At 42.6% G+C, this 17,919-nt stretch overlaps 1 protein-coding gene across 1 annotated transcript in view; it reads right to left on the bottom strand.

The window, feature by feature from the left end:
• PLEKHH2 (pleckstrin homology, MyTH4 and FERM domain containing H2) overlaps window positions 1-2,348 on the bottom strand; it is a 167,218-nt gene extending 164,870 nt beyond the window's left edge. The window contains exon 1 of the mRNA XM_061625395.1: window positions 2,239-2,348. The gene's annotated coding sequence lies outside the window, so the exon portion shown is untranslated. The remainder of the gene's footprint in view (window positions 1-2,238) is intronic.
• Window positions 2,349-17,919: the final 15,571 nt, after the last annotated feature.

Below are 17,919 nucleotides of genomic sequence, written 5' to 3'. Positions count from 1 at the left end.
CTTGGCTCAGCCATACGACATGTGAGAAGGATCTTGGAATTGTCATTGATCACAAGCTGAATATGAGCCAACAGTGTGATGTGGCTGCAAAAAAGGCAAATGCTATATTAGGCTGCATTAACAGAAGTATAGTTTCCAAATTGTGTGAAGTATTAGTTCCCCTCTATTCAGCACTGGTTAGGCCTCATCTTGAGTACCTCCAGTTCTGGCCTCCGCACTTCAAGAAGGATGCAGACAAACTGGAACAGGTTCAGATGGCAGCAACAAGGATGATCAGGGGACTGGGAACAAAGCCCTATGAGGAGAGACTGAAAGAACTGGGCATGTTTAGCCTGGAGAAGAGAAGACTGAGGGGAGATATGATAGCACTCTTCAAGTGCATGAAAGGTTGTCACACAGAGGAGGGCCGGGATCTCGATCATCCCAGAGTGCAGGACATGGAATAATGGATTCTAGTTGCAGGAAGCCAGATTTTGACTGGACATCAGGAAAAACTTCCTAACTGTTAGAGCCATACGAAAATAGAACCAATTACCTAGAGAGGTAGTGGGCTCTCCGACACTGGAGACATTCAAGAGGTAGCTGGACAGCCATCTGTCGGAAATGTTTTGATTTGGATTCCTGCATTGAGCAGGGGGTTGGATGTAGAGTTACCAGGTCTCCAGTTTTTGGCCAGAGTCTCCTTTTTTGGGGGGGCTCTCCGGCTAGCACCCCTTAATCTCCGGACTCTCAGCTTCAATTAAAAAAAGATTAAGTTTCTAGGTGGTCTGGTTCCTGAGATATACACCAAAACATCAGCCACCCCCCGCGACTGTTTAATCTATTTAACTGATACGACACTGAAGTTGGTTCCTAGTTCCCAGTTCCTGATTTGCTTGAAACTTCAAAACACAAAAAAAGAAGAGTTGACAACTACAGCAACTTCAAACCAAACTTAACATGTCTCTGAACCCTGAAATATACGTTGGGGTACCCTGTATGATATATCACTGTGATCGGGGGACTCTCTCCATCAAGAATAACAATACATTTATGCAATCAAAATCATCAGGCTTCTGATATTATCATAAATACATAATGATGTCATAAAATCATAAAAAATAAGTAACTGGGGGTGCCCACCCCAAACTCTGCTGTGGGACAGGACAAATCATATACCCCAGGAAAGGGGAGGGTGTCCTCTATGAGATGCCACTGCATCCCGCCTGGCCCAGAGCTTCTGCTGGGCGCAGGGCACGGAGAAGGGCATCTATGCAAAATCAAAGCAGACCAAAACATACAGGAAAAAATAAGTAACTGGGGGTGCCCACCCCAAAATCTGCTCTGGGCCAGGACAAATCATATCAGGGTCCGATATTGATAGCTCCAGACTTTGAACAACCGTTTATGGTGGCAACAGACGCATCTGATTTGGCTCTTGGAGTTGTGCTGATGCAAGAGAGGGAAGGCATTAACCACCCCATTGCCTCCCTAAGTCGCAAACTGTCAGCGAGAGAACGAAACTACTCTTTGGTGCAGAAAGAGTGTTTGGCAGTCGTGTGAGGCCTGGGAAAGCTGCGTCCCTACGTGTGGGGATGGAAGTGGTCATCATGGATGTGGCTGGACACTATGAAAAACAGCAACACCATGCTGCAAAGGTGGTCCTGGGCACTGCAGGAATATCAAATAGACTTTGTTTTCATCAAGTGAAAGGACAACGTGCTGGCAGACGGACTTTCAAGGCAGATTGCTGATACTACAATCAAGTGATCAAGATGTGAGACATAAAGGACACTTTACCCCTGAGTGATGGACACTTATATAATGTGTCGTATTATTCCCGGGAGCAGGAGTAATACTTTGCTTTTACGGTAGGGCCCCACTTTACGGTGCTTCGTTCATGCGGCGGTTTTCAATTAGGGAAAGGCCCCGCTCTTAAAGCGCTTGTTCCTGTCATGGCCCCGTCAGAGGACTCATCAGACGAGGATGACTCGGGAGTAACAGCAGCAGACCCAGAAGCAGCAGACCCAGAAGCAGCAGACCCAGAAGCAGCAGACCCAGAAGCAGCAGACCCAGAAGCAGCAGACCCAGAAGCAGCAGACCCAGAAGCAGCAGACCCAGAAGCAGCAGACCCAGAAGGAGAAACGGAGGAAACTCCTGAGAACCCAGCTCCTTCTCCCCCTCAGCTGCAGAGCACCCCAGACACAGCTGAAGCCCTTCAGCCAGACGCAGCCAGTGAACAGGATACTCCCCCCTCACCTGCAGAACGTAGACAACAGAAGGTCAGGCAGAAGAGGGGCAGGCCTGTCCACTTAAGGCCAAAACGCTGAGGGCTCACACCTGCTGACAAACCTGCTCCTTAAAAGTCAAACCTTGGCTTCAGCTTGTTGCTGACTACAACGTCAGGCGTGGCTTTGTGTGTTTCTAGTTTCCCTGAATCTTATCTTGGACTGACCCCTTGGCAATTGAACCCGGACCTCTACTGACCTCGCTTCTGGACTTCTGGCTTGGCACGTAAGCTTAGGAAGGGCCTTGCCCTTATCATGCTTCATCCTCATTAGCCTGGCAGATTTACAACCAGACTGCCAGCTAAGGACTTTCCCGCCCTGATAACTACCCAGGAATTTCCAGCCCCCACCAGCACTGCTGTCTCAGTGCAGAGCTGACAGTCCGCTAATACGGCGGGTTTTCCCCATCATGCACCATTTTGATGTTATTTTCGCGTGATGCACCCCATTATAGTCTATGGGGCCCTGCTTTACTGTGATTTCCGCTTTATGGTGGGAGCCTGGTCCCTAACCCGCCGTATTAGCGGGGCCCTACTGTATTTAAAGGGGGGGAAATGTGATGTCCTTATATGTTAAAACCTATAAATATGGTAAGTGTGGGTTTATTAAGGGATATATGGTGGGTGAATTGAATGAGAGGGGGGAGAGCACGGGTTGGAAGGCTGGAGAATGCTGGATGATGATTGGCTGAGTGTTTGAATGGCTAAAGGTATAAATGGGAGGATGACGGTTGAGAGAGGGTCGGTTGGGTAAGAGTTGTTGGAGAGCCGTTAGTGGAGAGTTATTTGGATGGGTGGGTTGGCAGAGTTCTGAGGGAGGGTTGGATTATATTTGGCTGATATTTAGACAGTATATATTTGACCAGAAACATAAAGAGTGACACTATATGAAACCATACACTTTTAAACATTCCTAAAGTAATCTTGTTATTTCCTGGTGTTATCAAATAAATACTTTTATTGGTTTACCAAAAGCCTGATCCTTGGCTGGGAATACACAGACCAGAAGGGAGGGCAGGGTAATTACCAAGGCTGAAGGGAAACTGTATCATATAGTGGCAGCAGTGAAGGGAGATATTGTAACAACATCAAGTATCCAGAGCAACCCAGGATTGTACGCTTTATAGACAAAGATACAGGGGGGTTGTGGACAGCAAGGGCACCCAGACACAAAGTAACAAGCTATAGAGAGACTGAGGCAAAGTCTCTAGCAGTATTGTTTACAGGGAGTGACTGGTGGTGCTGCCTAGCAGTGGGATCTTGTGAGATCTGTGCTAGAGTGGAGTGAGAAAAAATAAAAACGACGATCCTGACTGGTGGTGTCCTGAGGTGGTGCCTAGTGAAAGGTGGTAGCCACAAGCAGGTGTGAACCTAACAGGTGGAGCCAAAGGTGGGAATGTCAGAGTGCCCACCCTAAACTCTGCTGTGGGACAGGACAAATCATATACCCCAGGAAAGGGGAGGGTGTCCTCTACAAGATGCCACTGTGTCCCGCCTGCCCCAGAGCTTCTGCTGGGTGCAGGGCACGGAGGAGAGCATCTATGCAAAATCAAAGCAGACCAAAACATACAGGAAAAAATAAGTAGCTGGGGGTGCCCACCCCAAAATCTGCTCTGGGCCAGGACAAATCATATACCCCAGGAAAGGGGAGGGTGTCCTCTACGAGATGCCAGTGCATCCCGTCTGGCCCAGAGCTTCTGCTAGGCACCGGGCACACACGGGTGCATCAATGCAAAATCAAAATAGACAAAAACACATAGAAAAAAATAAGTAACTGGGGGTACCCACCCCGAAATCTGCTCTGGGACAGCACAGATCATATACCCCAGGAAAGGGGAGGGTGTCCTCTAGGAGATGCCACTGCATCCCACCTGGCCCAGAGCTTCTGCTGGGCACAGGGTACAGAACAGGGCATCTCTACAAAATCAAAGCAGAAAAAGACATACGGGAAAAATAAGTTATTGAGGGTGCCTGTGACATCCTTCCCTGGTTCTCCCTGGTTCTCCCTGTCAGGTTCCCACCTGCTTGTGGCGTATGGTTTCATCTATTCCTGTTTTGTACTTGACTTATTATTAATCAGAACTCCAACTCCCTCTTTCTCCACACTCCTGACCTCCACCCTCAAACACTTCTTTCTCCACACTCCCAACATCCACCTCAAACACCTCTTTCTCCACACTCCCAACATCCACCCCGATTCAACCGTCATTCTTCCATTTATACTCCCAGCCATTCAAACGCTCAGCCAATCATCCAGCATTCTACTGCTCATGTACTCCCCCCTCCTCTTTCACTCCACTTACCATATGTCTTCTATATAAACAGCACTTACCATATTTACACTATAAGCAGGAACATCACAGTGCCCACCCCAAAATCTGCTCTGGGCCAGGACAAATCATACACCCCATGAAAGGGGAGGGTGTCCTCTATGAGATGCCACTGCGTCCCACCTGGCCCAGAGCTTCTGCTGGGCGCAGGGGAAGGATGAGGGCATCTATGCAGACAGAAAGGGTAGAGAATCTTCTTACCGTTACTCATTTCTCAGACCTCTTTCTGAAGTGAAGGGTCAAATCTGTAAAGAAGTTTGAAGCAGCCACTTTAAAAGATAAGGGCAGGGCATTCCAGGCAGGGGGTTGCCAACCCTGCTTGGATATGGATGTCTTTGCAGAGGATCCCTAGTCAAGCTTTACCAACAGCACAATCCAAACTATATCTACTCGGAAGTAAGTCCTGTTGAGTTCTATGGGGGCTTAGTCCCTTAGTATGTGTGTTTAGAATTGCAGCCTTCAGGGGTATCCATCTTCACTTCCGAATGCTCCCATCTAACATCTCCACAACACTAGGCTCCTTTCTTCCTACAGTGACCTTCTGGTGACTGGCCTGGCCTGAATGCACTTAAACCTTTCTTGCCGAAAGCAAGTAGGCTAGATTAAATGTTCCCTCCCCAGGCTCCATCTTTTAGCTAAGATGTCTAGCTTAATTTCCAGTCAGTTATTTTTTTTAATTTTACGCTCCAAGCAACTGTGATTGATGCTTAATGTGTCATGCTTAATGACATCACTCGGGCCCGCCCCGTGACATCACTCGGGCCCGCCCCGTGACATCACTCGGGCCCGCCCCGTGACATCACTCGGGCCCGCCCCGTGACATCACTCGGGCCCGCCCCGTGACATCACTCGGGCCCGCCCCGTGACATCACTCGGGCCCGCCCCGTGACATCACTCGGGCCCGCCCCGTGACATCACTCGGGCCCGCCCCGTGACATCACTCGGGCCCGCCCCGTGACGACACTTGGGCCCGCCCCTAAAATCTCAGGTTTTGGGATGCTTCTGACCTGGCAACCATAGTTGGACGTGATGGCCTTATAGGCCCCTTCCAACTCTACTGTTCTACGATTCTATGATTGTAAGTCCCATTGAACTCAGTGTGGCTTACTTTTGGGCAGAAGCAGACATTTAGAGTATTGCTGTTTGAGTATATACTATAGCAGAGTCAGTGAAGTCTAGACTGATGTTACATGAGTCAACTATTCTTAAGGTGGTAACTTTTGGTGCAGCTAATTTAAAACCAGAAAGTGCAATACAGTTTTAAAATACAATAAAAGCTATAGCAAAGTTTATTTATTTGAGATATCCATACCGTCCTTCACCAAAAATGGTCACATTACATTATAAAAAATAAGGTAATATATAACCAAAATACATAACAAATCAATACAATTATTCTCATAAGTTACATAAATAGTATCATTAAAAACACCATAAAATGACTTAATCCATCAGCCACTAAAGGCCTGGCAAAAAAGGTGGGTTTCAACCTGGTGTCTGAAAGAATACAAAGTTGGGGTAAGACTTCAGTGAAGTGGTCATAAAATTGTAAGAGCTGAAGAAATAAAAAACAAATATAACTAAATGCCTGGGCAGATAAAAAGGTCAGAGACACCAGGTTCAAAAAAGCCACCAGGCAAGCCTCTCTGAGGAAAGCATTCCAAAATCTGGGCGCCATTAATGTAAAGGCCCTGCCTCACTTCTGAAGGGAGACCTAAAGGAAACAGTTCTCAAGTATATCCATCACAGAGGTATCATAAGTTCTAATCATCTTCCTGATAAGATAGAGAAAATTTAGTGTGCTATTAATCGTTTTAATAATGGTTTAAAGAACGTTTCTATATAATAAAAGTACACATTCACATAATGAAACAAGGAACAAATAACAGTCTGAACACCACAAAGGGAGTAGGAAAAGGGAAGAGGGTAGTGGAAGTTGATGAGGTACATTCATGATCTCACTAGTGAGATCTATTGTCAAGTACTGCCTTCTAGTATCTCCTTACACAAATAAGTCCATGTATGGAGTCCAGATGGCAGAGAATTTCCCCTCCTGCTGTCTATGAAAAGTTGCTTTCTCATACACTGTCAGCATAGACAAATCTTCAGACCATGAACAACTGGAGATGGAAAATGTTACTTCCAGTACTGGAACAACAGCTTTTTTGCCACCATTAATGCACGCAGAGTCCACTTACACTGCCTTTCTGTAAATCCCACAACACTTGGATATAATTTAAAAATATGTTTACATCCAAAAATATCAGGGATTGCTGCAATACTAAATTCATGTGAGTAATGTGCTCTGATCACCACCTAGTAATACCAGTTCATATGAATCAATGAAGCCTGTGGTGCTCCACAGCACCAGCACTTGTCAAATATGCCTTTGAAGGAACAGATAAGATATCCAATATGCTCTGAAGATTTTTGTTGTTGCATTAAACACAGTTTCAGATCTAAGAAACTGTTCAGAAGACAAACTGGCCTTCAACTGTTGCTCATTCAATGGATGTTCCAATGGTATGGCTATAATTTACAAGAAGAAGCAAATTCTGAATTCCTTGCATTTTTAATTTTATGAACAGGGCCGGCTCCAGGCATGCCGGGGCCCTTGGGCATCAACTTGCCCTGGACCCCGGCGTGTGCGCGTGTGCAAACGTGTGTGGCACACGTGCAGCCCCCCACGCCCCCCATCTACCTGTCTCCTGTCTCCTGTCTTTTACCCTTTGCCCTTGATGAATCTGGTGGCTGTGGTTTCCTTAAGGGGATGAAGCCTCCGCCGCCATGTTTGTTGATGGCACACATGCATGCTACGCGTGTGCATCACTGCCATCAACTAAGATGGTGGCAGCAGCTTCAGTACCTTAGGGAAGCCGCGGCCGCCATCTTCATTAAGGGCAATGCTAAAAGGCAGGAGACAGGTAGGTGGGGCAAGGGAATGGCAGGCAGGCAGATGGGGCCGCGGATCGTGGAAGGGGAGCGGAGGGCCCCTCAGGGGCTCCTGTAGCTCCAGGGCCCTCAGGCCAGTGCCCCACCTGGCCGCCCTTTAGAACGGGCCCTGGTTATTAAGAGAAAATACCTTCCCCAAATTTGAGAAAACTTGCTCTTCAACAGATTTTAACTGAACTGTATTAGCGCATACAAATCTATACAGGATGTTCTAAGAGCAGGGGTACACTTCCCAAAAGAGAGCCAGTGTGGTGTAGTGGTATTAAGGTATTGGACTAGGACCTGGGAGGCCAGGGTTCGAATCCCCACACAGCCATGAAGTTCACTGGGTGACCTTGGGCCAGTCACTGCCTCTCAGCCTCAGAGGAAGGCAATGGTAAACCCCCTCTGAATACCACTTACTATGAAAACCCTATTCATAGGGTCACCACAGGTCGGAATCGACTTGAAGGACGTCCATTCCCATTTTCACACTTTCCAAATTTTGAGAAATTTCTGGTTTTCTCAGATTCTCATTAAAAATTAAAAAAGATTAGCGGAGGGGGAATCAATACGAAACACGGATCTGTTAGGATTCGGAGTATGTTTTTTCCAAAAAGAGGAGGGAACTTTATCTTAAAAGATATAAAAAAATTTTTTGGGGAAAAAAGTGAAAGAAGCAAGCTTCCTAACATTATGGTCACATTTGGATGTAATACGAAGACATTACCCATGCTTTAACAAATTAGCCTGGGTACAGGCTGCCTGCTGCTGCTTAGTTGAACAGGGAAATAAACCACACAGCAGCTGGCTTAGCATTATGTCCAAACCAGAATTTGTGACTTGTTTCTCCAAAACAAGCTAGGATCAGGAAGCTAACCAAAATCAACCCTTGGCTTCAGATCATGGTTTGTTGGGAGAAACAAACCATAGGCACTGGTTCAGATGCAGTGCCCATCTGCACTGTATACTTAAAGTAGTATCATACCACTTTACAGAGTCATTGCTTCCCCCAAAGAATCTTGGGAAATATAGATTGTGAGCAGTGCTAAGAGTTATTAGGAGACCGCTGTTTCCTGCACAGAGACTCAGTTCCTAGGGAAAAGGGACTGACTATTAAACCACTCTAGGTATTGTAGCTCTGTGATTGGACACATCATGAGAAGACATGATTCACTAGAAAAGACAGTAATGCTGGGAAAAGCAGAAGGGAGTAGAAAAAGAAGAAGGCCAAACAAGAGATGGATTGATTCCATAAAGGAAGCCACAGACCTGAACTTACAAGATCTGAACAGGGTGGTTCATGACAGATGCTTTTGGAAGTCACTGGTTCATAGGGTCGCCATAAGTCATAATCGACTTGAAGGCACATAACAACAAACAACTCTCAGCACCCTTAATAGACAATAGTTCCCAGAATGCTTTAAGGTAAATCATGACTGTTTAAGTGGTATAATAGTGTTCTAAATTGAAGGTGCAGATGTGACCTAAGCCAGTTGCTCTGCAGTTTGTTTCCTCTCTGAACTAAAGGAGGAGCTGATTGGATGGAAGAGGTCAGGATGCACACATCAGCAGCACAATTTGTGCACAGGCTAATTTCCTGAACTATGGTTCACAAACAAATTACAAATGAATGTAGCCTATGCATGCCCTGCATATATACATATCCCTACACAGACTTACTTTATTATTGTTGTTGTTTAAATTTATTACCTGCCCTTCACCCAAAAGTCCCAGGGTGGGTTACAATACTTTAGACTGTGATTTCGGAAATATATGCAGTTGAGTAGGAATAAATCTTCCTAAAATATACATTTTGTTGCTAGTACTGTATTGATTCTAATACGAGCTGCACTGTGCAACAATTCATTAAGTGACAATTCAATTGACACAGATACAACTGTATTAATTATTGCTACTCCAATTAGTCTCTGTAAACTACAAAATATTTTTCGTTTTCAGAGAAAACTGTTACTTCAGTTTTTCCTATTATTTTCTACATATAGAAAATGCCCCTTCTATGATGAGCTTCCGCCAGACTTTGAAGACTTGGCTTTTCCGGCAGGCCTTTGGGATGGGTTAAGTTTTATTGTTGGGTTGTCAATTTAAATTTTTAATGTTCAATGTATTTTATCTTGTACATCGCCCAGAGTGGCTGGTCAACCAGCCAGATGGGTGACTAATAAATATAATATAATAATAATATAATAATAATAATAGCAATCCATTTTTCCACCCACTTATATAAAATGATGTATCCAAGCAGCTTAAATTTAAACAGATGTATATATCTGTTCTTGCCTTTTTTCTTTTATACTGCATAGAATTTTGTTAACATAAAGCAACTGGGCAGGTCAGGGAGAATAGCTTTGAGATTGCAGCAGCATTTTAAGTGCAAGAAATGTGCCTGATTATCCCTCCCTGAATTGACTTGAAATTTCCAAAAAGAAAACTTTCAGTGTTCCTATTTTATTAACTGCATTCCTGTACCTTAGAGTAACATACATATATTGCAATAGTTTTTTTTTAAAAATTATCACGATGAAGCCTCAAATTCTTTGCAAGCTTCTATAAAATTAATTACTTTTAAATATACAGATTTTTTTTCTTAAGAAGTCTGCAGTGCATATCTGTTCTGGCTTCCAGTTTACCACTTCAGTTGTGATGAAATGAGCAGATGATCATGCTGCTGCAGTAGCTAAGCAAGACACTATACATACCAAGTGGTACCGAGCTGTCCAGCTGTGCCCCTCTTCAAAAACAGCAGTTCCAAATTCTCCCCACTTAAAAAATGCACTCCCCCTCTAGGATGCACACCTTAACGTGGTGAAGGGGTTTGAGAGTGTTGAAGACGCTGAGAGCAAAGCTGTCAGGAGTCTAGACCAAGAGGCTAGACTCCTAGTAGGGGCACCCAAGGCGGAATGGTCAAAGCTGAAACACCAGACTAAGATGCATCCAAACTCAGAGGAAGGCAATGGTAAACCACCTCTGAACATCTCTTACCACGAAAACCCTATGAACAGAGTATCCAAAATGCAACACGAGATAGTGCTGGAAGATGAGACCCCAGGTCAGAAGGCACTCACCGAGCTACTGGGGAAGAACAACGGACAAGTATGAGTACTGCTTGTGACTAATGACGCAGCTGGGTCAAAGCCAAAAGGAAGCCCAGAGGCTGATGCGCACAGATGCGAAAGGAGAGTCTGGAGTTGTACGACGCACACAATAGGAACATGGAATGTGGGAAGCATGAACCAGGGATAGTTAGAAATTGTCAAGCAAGAAATGGAACACATCAGCATTACAACACTTGGTGTGAGTGAACTAAAATGGACGGGAATGGGACATTTCCAATCAGGCAATTACAGAGTATTTTATGCAGGAAATGAGAAATTAAGAAGAAATGGGGTTGCTTTAATAATGAGAAGTGATGTAGCAAGAGCAATTAGGAGCTACAACACAAGGTCTGAGCGAGTGATATCAATTAGATTAAATGGGAAACCTATCAACATAACCATCATCCAAGTCTATGCTCCAACAGCAAACACAGAAGAAGAGGAATTGGAGAGATTTTATGCAGACATACAGGAAGAAATTGATCACACACCAAAATAAGATGTGCTGATAATCATGGGGGACTAGAATGCAAAAGTAGGGAACAGAGAAGAATTAGGAACTGTGGAGAAATGGGGCCTAGGAGACAGAAATGAAGCAGGAGAAAGCCTTATTGAATTCTGTGAAGCCAATAATTTGTTTCTTGCAAACACATTTTTTGAGCAACCGAAAAGATGACTGTACACATGGACATCACCAAATGGTCAATACAGGAATCAAATTGATTATATAATTGGTAGCAGAAGATGGAGAAGTTCCATACTTTCTGCGAAAACAAGACCAGGAGCAGAATGCAGTACAGATCAACTGATCGTATCGAAAATCAGAGTAAAGCTAAAGAAGACTAAAAAAGCAATCATAATGCCAAAATACAATTTAAACAACATCCCAGAAGCATATACAGATAAAATAGGGAACAGATCTGAGGCTTTAAACTTAGTTGACAGAGAACCAGAAGAACTATGGAATGAAGTCAGGGACATTATCAGGGAAGAATGCAAAAAGAGAATACAGTAGGGCCCTGCTTCCCGGCGCTTCGCTTCCCGGCGCTCCATTAATGCGGCGGCTTTCATTGCCCATTTTAAAGCCGATTTTGCTGCTTTTGCGGCATTTTGATGCGATGCACCCCATTATAGTCAATGGGGTTCCGCTTTACGGCGATTTCCGCTTTACGGCGGGGGTCTGGAACGGAACCTGCCATATAAGCAGGGCCCGCCGGTACCTCTAGTTAAAGAGAAAGACCTCAATGGATGACTGAAGAAACTCTTAAAATGGTTAAAGAGAGAAGGAAAGCAAAAGCAAAAGGAGATAGAAACACAGTCAGAACCCTAAATGTAACAATACAGCGACTAGTACATAGGGACAAAGTGAACTATTACAATAGTAATTGTATAGAAATAGAAGAGGACAACAAAAAGGGTAGAACAAGAGCCCTATTCCAAAAGATTAGAGAAATTAAAAGGAAATTTAAACCAGGAGTTGGGATGTTGAATAATCCACAGGGAAACACACTGACTGCCCGAGATGAAATCAAAGGAAGATGGAAGCAGTACACTGAAGAACTCTATAAAAGATGCCAGGATGACAGATTCCTTCACGGAGGAACCGTATGATGAACCACCAGAAATTTTAGAATGTGAGGTGAAAGCTGATCTTAAAATACTTGGAAGCAACAAAGCAACAGGAATAGATGGCATACCAATAGAGTTACTACAAGATTCTGAGACTGAATCTGTCCAAATTTTGACAAAAATCTGTGAAGAAATATGGAAAACTAAACAATGGCCCACAGACTGGAAGCATTTCATATACATCCCAATTCCAAAGAAAGGGGATCCCAGGGAATGCAGTAATTATCGAACTATTGCCTTAATATCCCATGCAAGTAAAGTAATGCTCAGGATTCTACAACAAAGGCTCTTACCGTATATGGAGCGAGAAATGTCAGATGTTCAAGCTGGATTTAGAAAGGGAAGAGGCACCAGAGATCATATCGCAAATATATGTTGGATAATGGAACGGACCAAGGAATTTCAGAAGTGCTTTATAGATTACAGCAAAGCCTTTGATTGTGTAGAATAGATCATGAAAAACTATGGAATGCTTTAAAAGAAATGGGGGTGCCACCGCATCTGATTGTCCTGATGCACAACCTATACTCTGCACAAAAGGCTACTGTAAGGACAGAATATGGAAAAATGTATTGGTTCCCCATTGGAAAATACATAAGAACATAAGAACGTAAGAAGAGCCTGCTGGATCAGGCCAGTGGCCCATCTAGTCCAGCATCCTGTTCTCACAGTGGCCAACCAGGTGCCTGGGGGAAGCCCTGTATTGGAAGCCCAATACACCCCTGTATTGACTTCCGGGAAGGGTGACTTCGCTTGTGCCTGCTTTTTGAGACGAGCTCTCGTCTCAGAAGAAGCTTTTTCAGTTTTAAAATCAGTCAGAACGTTCTTTTTGACTGGTAAAGATTTTCTCCCGGGCAGGGAGAAACATAGAGATTAACCACAAAAGCCTGTTTTTGTTGGGAGGAATGGATTTCATTAATTTATGAGAGAAGGTTCAGCCAGCAAATGCCGGACGGACTTCCAACAAGCTCTAACTGATTAAGTGACACGTTTATCTTTTCTTCAAAGAAAAACGGACTTTAACAGGCAAGCATCCTTCTTTCTATTTTTTTTTCACTTGGTTTAAATCGTTGCAGCAAAAAGAGATTTGTCAATGAATCAGCTATAAAGAATTTCTGGGTGAGTTATAACTCTTCTCTTTTATTCACGAAATTAAGGAGGAAAGAAATTGAAAAAGCTTATCTTTGTTTTTATTGCAAAAAGCTGGCCTGGAAGTGCATTCTAAAGATACAAATGGAAGAGGAATTTCTATTTCGAGGAGGGGAAAAAAAACAAATAAATTTGATTTATGAACTTTGGAGTATTATATGTCTGGGACTATTTTCTTTTTGGTCTATTTCATTTTGACGAATCTACTTGTTCACGACGCCACTAACTGTTTTGAAGCTGGGAACTAAATTTGTTTTGTATTCCTGAACAAATAAGAGATAAGGCAGGCTGTACTGTCTACACTGTGATGTCATCAAGCCTGGAATATTAACCCAATTGTGGCTGACATAATTTTTGTTTTTGTGGTTTTAAGAATGGCAATCAGGAAAGTGGCTGAGACCATGGAAGAAATTATGTTTCAGAAAATAATGGATGAGATTGAGATAACGAAACAAACCCTGAGGCAGGGTAGACAGGAGATGAAAATTGAATTTGGCAAAATGACGCAGGAGCTTAAAGAAATAGGGGATCTTGTGAGAGAGGAGATTGATGAGATTAGAGATGAGAAAAGAAAAATTAAAGGGAAGATACAAGCCCTGGAGATTGGAACAAATGTGGAATTGGAAAAAGATCTGGAGTTTATGGATATTAGAAACAAAGTTTACTGTTTGGAATTCAACGTTGTCTCTGAAGAAATTAATGAAGATATTAGAGATAAAGTTATCAATGTCTTGGATAATTTTCTGGACTGGAATGATGTGATGGAGCTTGACATAGAAAAAATTTATGGAATTAACTACAGATATGTGACAATGGAAAAATTCTCAAGAGATGTGCCAGTGCATTTTGTAAAAAAGAAGAACAGAGATATGACTTTACAACAATATTTCAGCAACATATTCAGAATTGATGGCAAGGAAATATTTGTGATGAAGGAAATTCCTATCAGACTCTTATTATATGACTATGGCTATGACAGCAAGATTAATATGGGATACTGATAATGGAAGAATAGATACTGAAATTACTGGACTGAACAGGACTATTGAAGATGGAAGATGGAATTAATATTGATAATGGAAGAATGGCTATTGAAATTATTGGATCTAACAGGTTTGATGAGATGGATTAATCTATATGTTTATTTGGACTATGGCTATGACAACAAGATTATTATGGGATACTGATAATGGAAGAATGGCTACTGAAATTACTGGACTTAACAGGATTATTGAAGATGGAATTAACATTGATAATGGAAGAATGGCTATTGAAATTATTGGACCTAACAGATTTGAACGAGATGGATTAATCGACATGTTTATTTGGAGAAAAATTGAAAGATATATCTCTCAAGGAATTGAAACCTCTCTTTGACTTTTTGTGGAAAGAATAAAGTAATGTTTATGAGATTTGATGATTAATTAAGATAACTACTGGAGGAAAGTGATTTTATAATATAATTTAAGGGACAGGATTGTTATATATTGTAGACCTATAACTGATCTGCGACAAATCGGAAGTCAACATTTTATTTTATTGTTTAATTATTTTTGTTTTGTTTTGTTTTTTGTCTTTGAAAATTTGAATAAAAATTAATGATACAGGAAAATACACCCCTGTATTTTATCACCCTATTTATTAAATCTATACGCAAAACAGATCATATGGAAAGCAGGATTGGACCAAGATGAAGGAGGTGTGAAAACTGGAGGGAGAAATATCAATAATTTATGATATGCAGATGATACCATACTACTAGCAGAAACCAGTAATGATGTAAAAAGAATGCTGATGAAAGTGAAAGAGGAAAGTACAAAAGCAGGACTACAGCTCAACGTCAAAAAGACTAAAGTAATAACAACAGAAGATTTATGTAACTTTACAGTTGACAATGAAGACATTGAACTTGTCAAGGATTATCAATACCTTCGCAAAGTCATTAACCAAAATGGAGACAATAGTCAAGAAATCAGAAGAAGGCTAGGACTGGGGAGGGCAGCTGTGAGAGAACTAGAAAAGGTTATCAAATGCAAAGATGTATCACTGAACACTAAAGTCAGGATCATTCAGACCATTTTATTTATTTATTATGTATTATCATTATTTTTACCCCGCCCTTTTTCCAAAACTGGAACTCACGGCGGCTTCCAGATAAAAGCACACATATAATTAAAAACATACAAAAGTCTAGATTAAAATCGAATTAAACTATTTACAGTATTAAAACCATTCACACATACAGTTAAAATAATTCAAACTCAGTTTAAAATAATACAATTAGACAATAGCAATGCAGCACCCTTCAAGTCCTGTCCTTAACAGCTTTCAGTTCCAAAGGCTTGTTGAAATAAAAAAGTCTTTGCTTGCCGATGGAAAGACTGCAAGGAGGGGGCCGTTCTTGCTTCCCTAGGAAGGGAGTTCCAAAGCATTGCTCGATACCCTGGACTCTCCATTGTGGAGTCCCTCAGGGATCGGTTCTGTCCCCCATGCTTTTCAACATCTACATGAAGCCTCTGGGTGCGGTCATCCAGAGTTTTGGAGTGCGTTGCCATCAGTATGCTGATGACACGCAGCTCTATTTCTCCTTCTCATCTTCTTCAGGTGAGGCTGTTGATGTGCTGAACCGTTGCCTGGCCGCGATAATGGACTGGATGGGAGCTAATAAACTGAAACTCAATCCAGACAAGACCGAGACGCTGTTGGTGAATGCCTTTTCTGCACAGATGGTGGATGTTCATCCCGTTCTGGATGGGGTTACACTCCCCCTGAAGGAACAGGTTCGTAGTCTGGGGGTTCTTTTCGATCCTTCCTTGTCACTGGAGGCTCAGGTAGCCTCAGTGGCTCGGAATGCGTTCTACCACCTTCGGTTGGTAGCCCAACTACGCCCCTATCTGGACAGTGACGACCTCGCCTCAGTTGTTTATGCTCTGGTGACCTCTAGATTGGATTACTGTAATGCACTCTACGTGGGGCTGCCCTTGAAGACGGTTCGGAAGCTGCAGCTAGTGCAAAACGCAGCAGCCAGACTGTTGACGAGGACCAATCGGTCCTCACATATTACACCTGTTCCGGCCGGTTTGCACTGGTTGCCAATTTGTTTCCGGGCTAGATTCAAGGTGCTGGTATTGACCTATAAAGCCTTACACGGTGCGGGTCCGCAATACCTGATGAAACGCCTCTCCCGCTACGAACCTACCCGTGCACTTCGTTCGACATCTAAGGCCCTCCTCTGAGTACCGACTCATCGAGAAGCTCGGAGGGTAGTGACAAGATCCAGGGCCTTTTCGGTGGTGGCCCCCGAATTGTGGAATAGTGTCCCCGAGGAGGTACGCCAGGCGCCTACGTTGTTATCCTTTCGGCGCCAGGCTAAAACCTTTCTATTCTCCCAGGCATTTTAATTCATGTTAAAGTATTTTAATGTTTTAGTGATCTTAATATTACATTATTGTTATTATGTATCTGTATTTTTTATATTTCGTGATTTTTGTTGATTTATTGTATTATCTTATGTTGTACACTGCCCAAGGAGCCGTTGGTTATGGGCGGTTTATAAATGAAATTAAACTAAACTAAACTAAACAAAGCCTCAGTGCAGCCACCGAATAGGCCCTATCTCGCGTCCCCACTAGTCGTGCTTGTGAGGACGTAGGTATTGAGAGAAGGGCCTCTCCTGAGGATCTCAGGGCCCAGGCAGGCTCATATAGGGAGATATGGTCTGACAGATAGCCTGGGCCTAAGCCATATATTCCCGGTTCAGTAGCTTTCAGTTAGACTTGTCATTAGTAACTTTAGCAGGATTTGGGCTTTGTTGTATTTTGGGTCTTTGGCAGAAAGGCAATGTATAAATGACATCTTTTACAAGCTACTTTTTCAAATTTGAAATTGCATTGTTGATAGGTGAGAAATTTAGTACATTTCTTAACACTTTGGCGCCACATAATGGTAAAACTCTGTAGTACATAAAACAGTTTATCTTTTAGAAAAAATACTTTTCTACCATGTAAAAGTGAACATATTTACTGTAGATATACAGAAATTAATAAATTAGTAGCCAACCATTTTTATAATGTTATTTTCTGACGGAGTAATCAGAAGACATCCTATACAGTGCTGTTTAAGAATTTGAACAAAAAACATGCAAAAAAAGTTTTGGGAAATCATTACTTGATTGCCTCTAGATGATGACAGGAATCAGGACAAACAAAACATTTTGATGAAAATATTTTTTAAAATTAATCCCTCTCCCCTGTAATGTAAATGGAGGACCCCAGATAAAAATGTGTTTACTCACAGTAAAGGGGTGCCTATTTATGTTGCTATAGGTTGAATTTATATTGTTACATTTAAATGAAATATTGCTTTAATGTTGTTCCTTGTTCTGGGAATGTGTCAACACTGAAAAGTAGGTTATAAATAATTCAAATGAACAAATGCACAAATAAATGAATAAAGGAAGCTTGTTTTGATGATTATGCTGTAAACTTTTGGACACTTT

This window comes from Rhineura floridana, chromosome 4 (assembly GCF_030035675.1).
Source record: "Rhineura floridana isolate rRhiFlo1 chromosome 4, rRhiFlo1.hap2, whole genome shotgun sequence".
In the NCBI taxonomy this organism is placed as follows: domain Eukaryota; kingdom Metazoa; phylum Chordata; class Lepidosauria; order Squamata; family Rhineuridae; genus Rhineura; species Rhineura floridana.
Note: the sequence above shows the minus strand (reverse complement) of the source record. Positions and strands in the feature narration are given on the sequence as shown.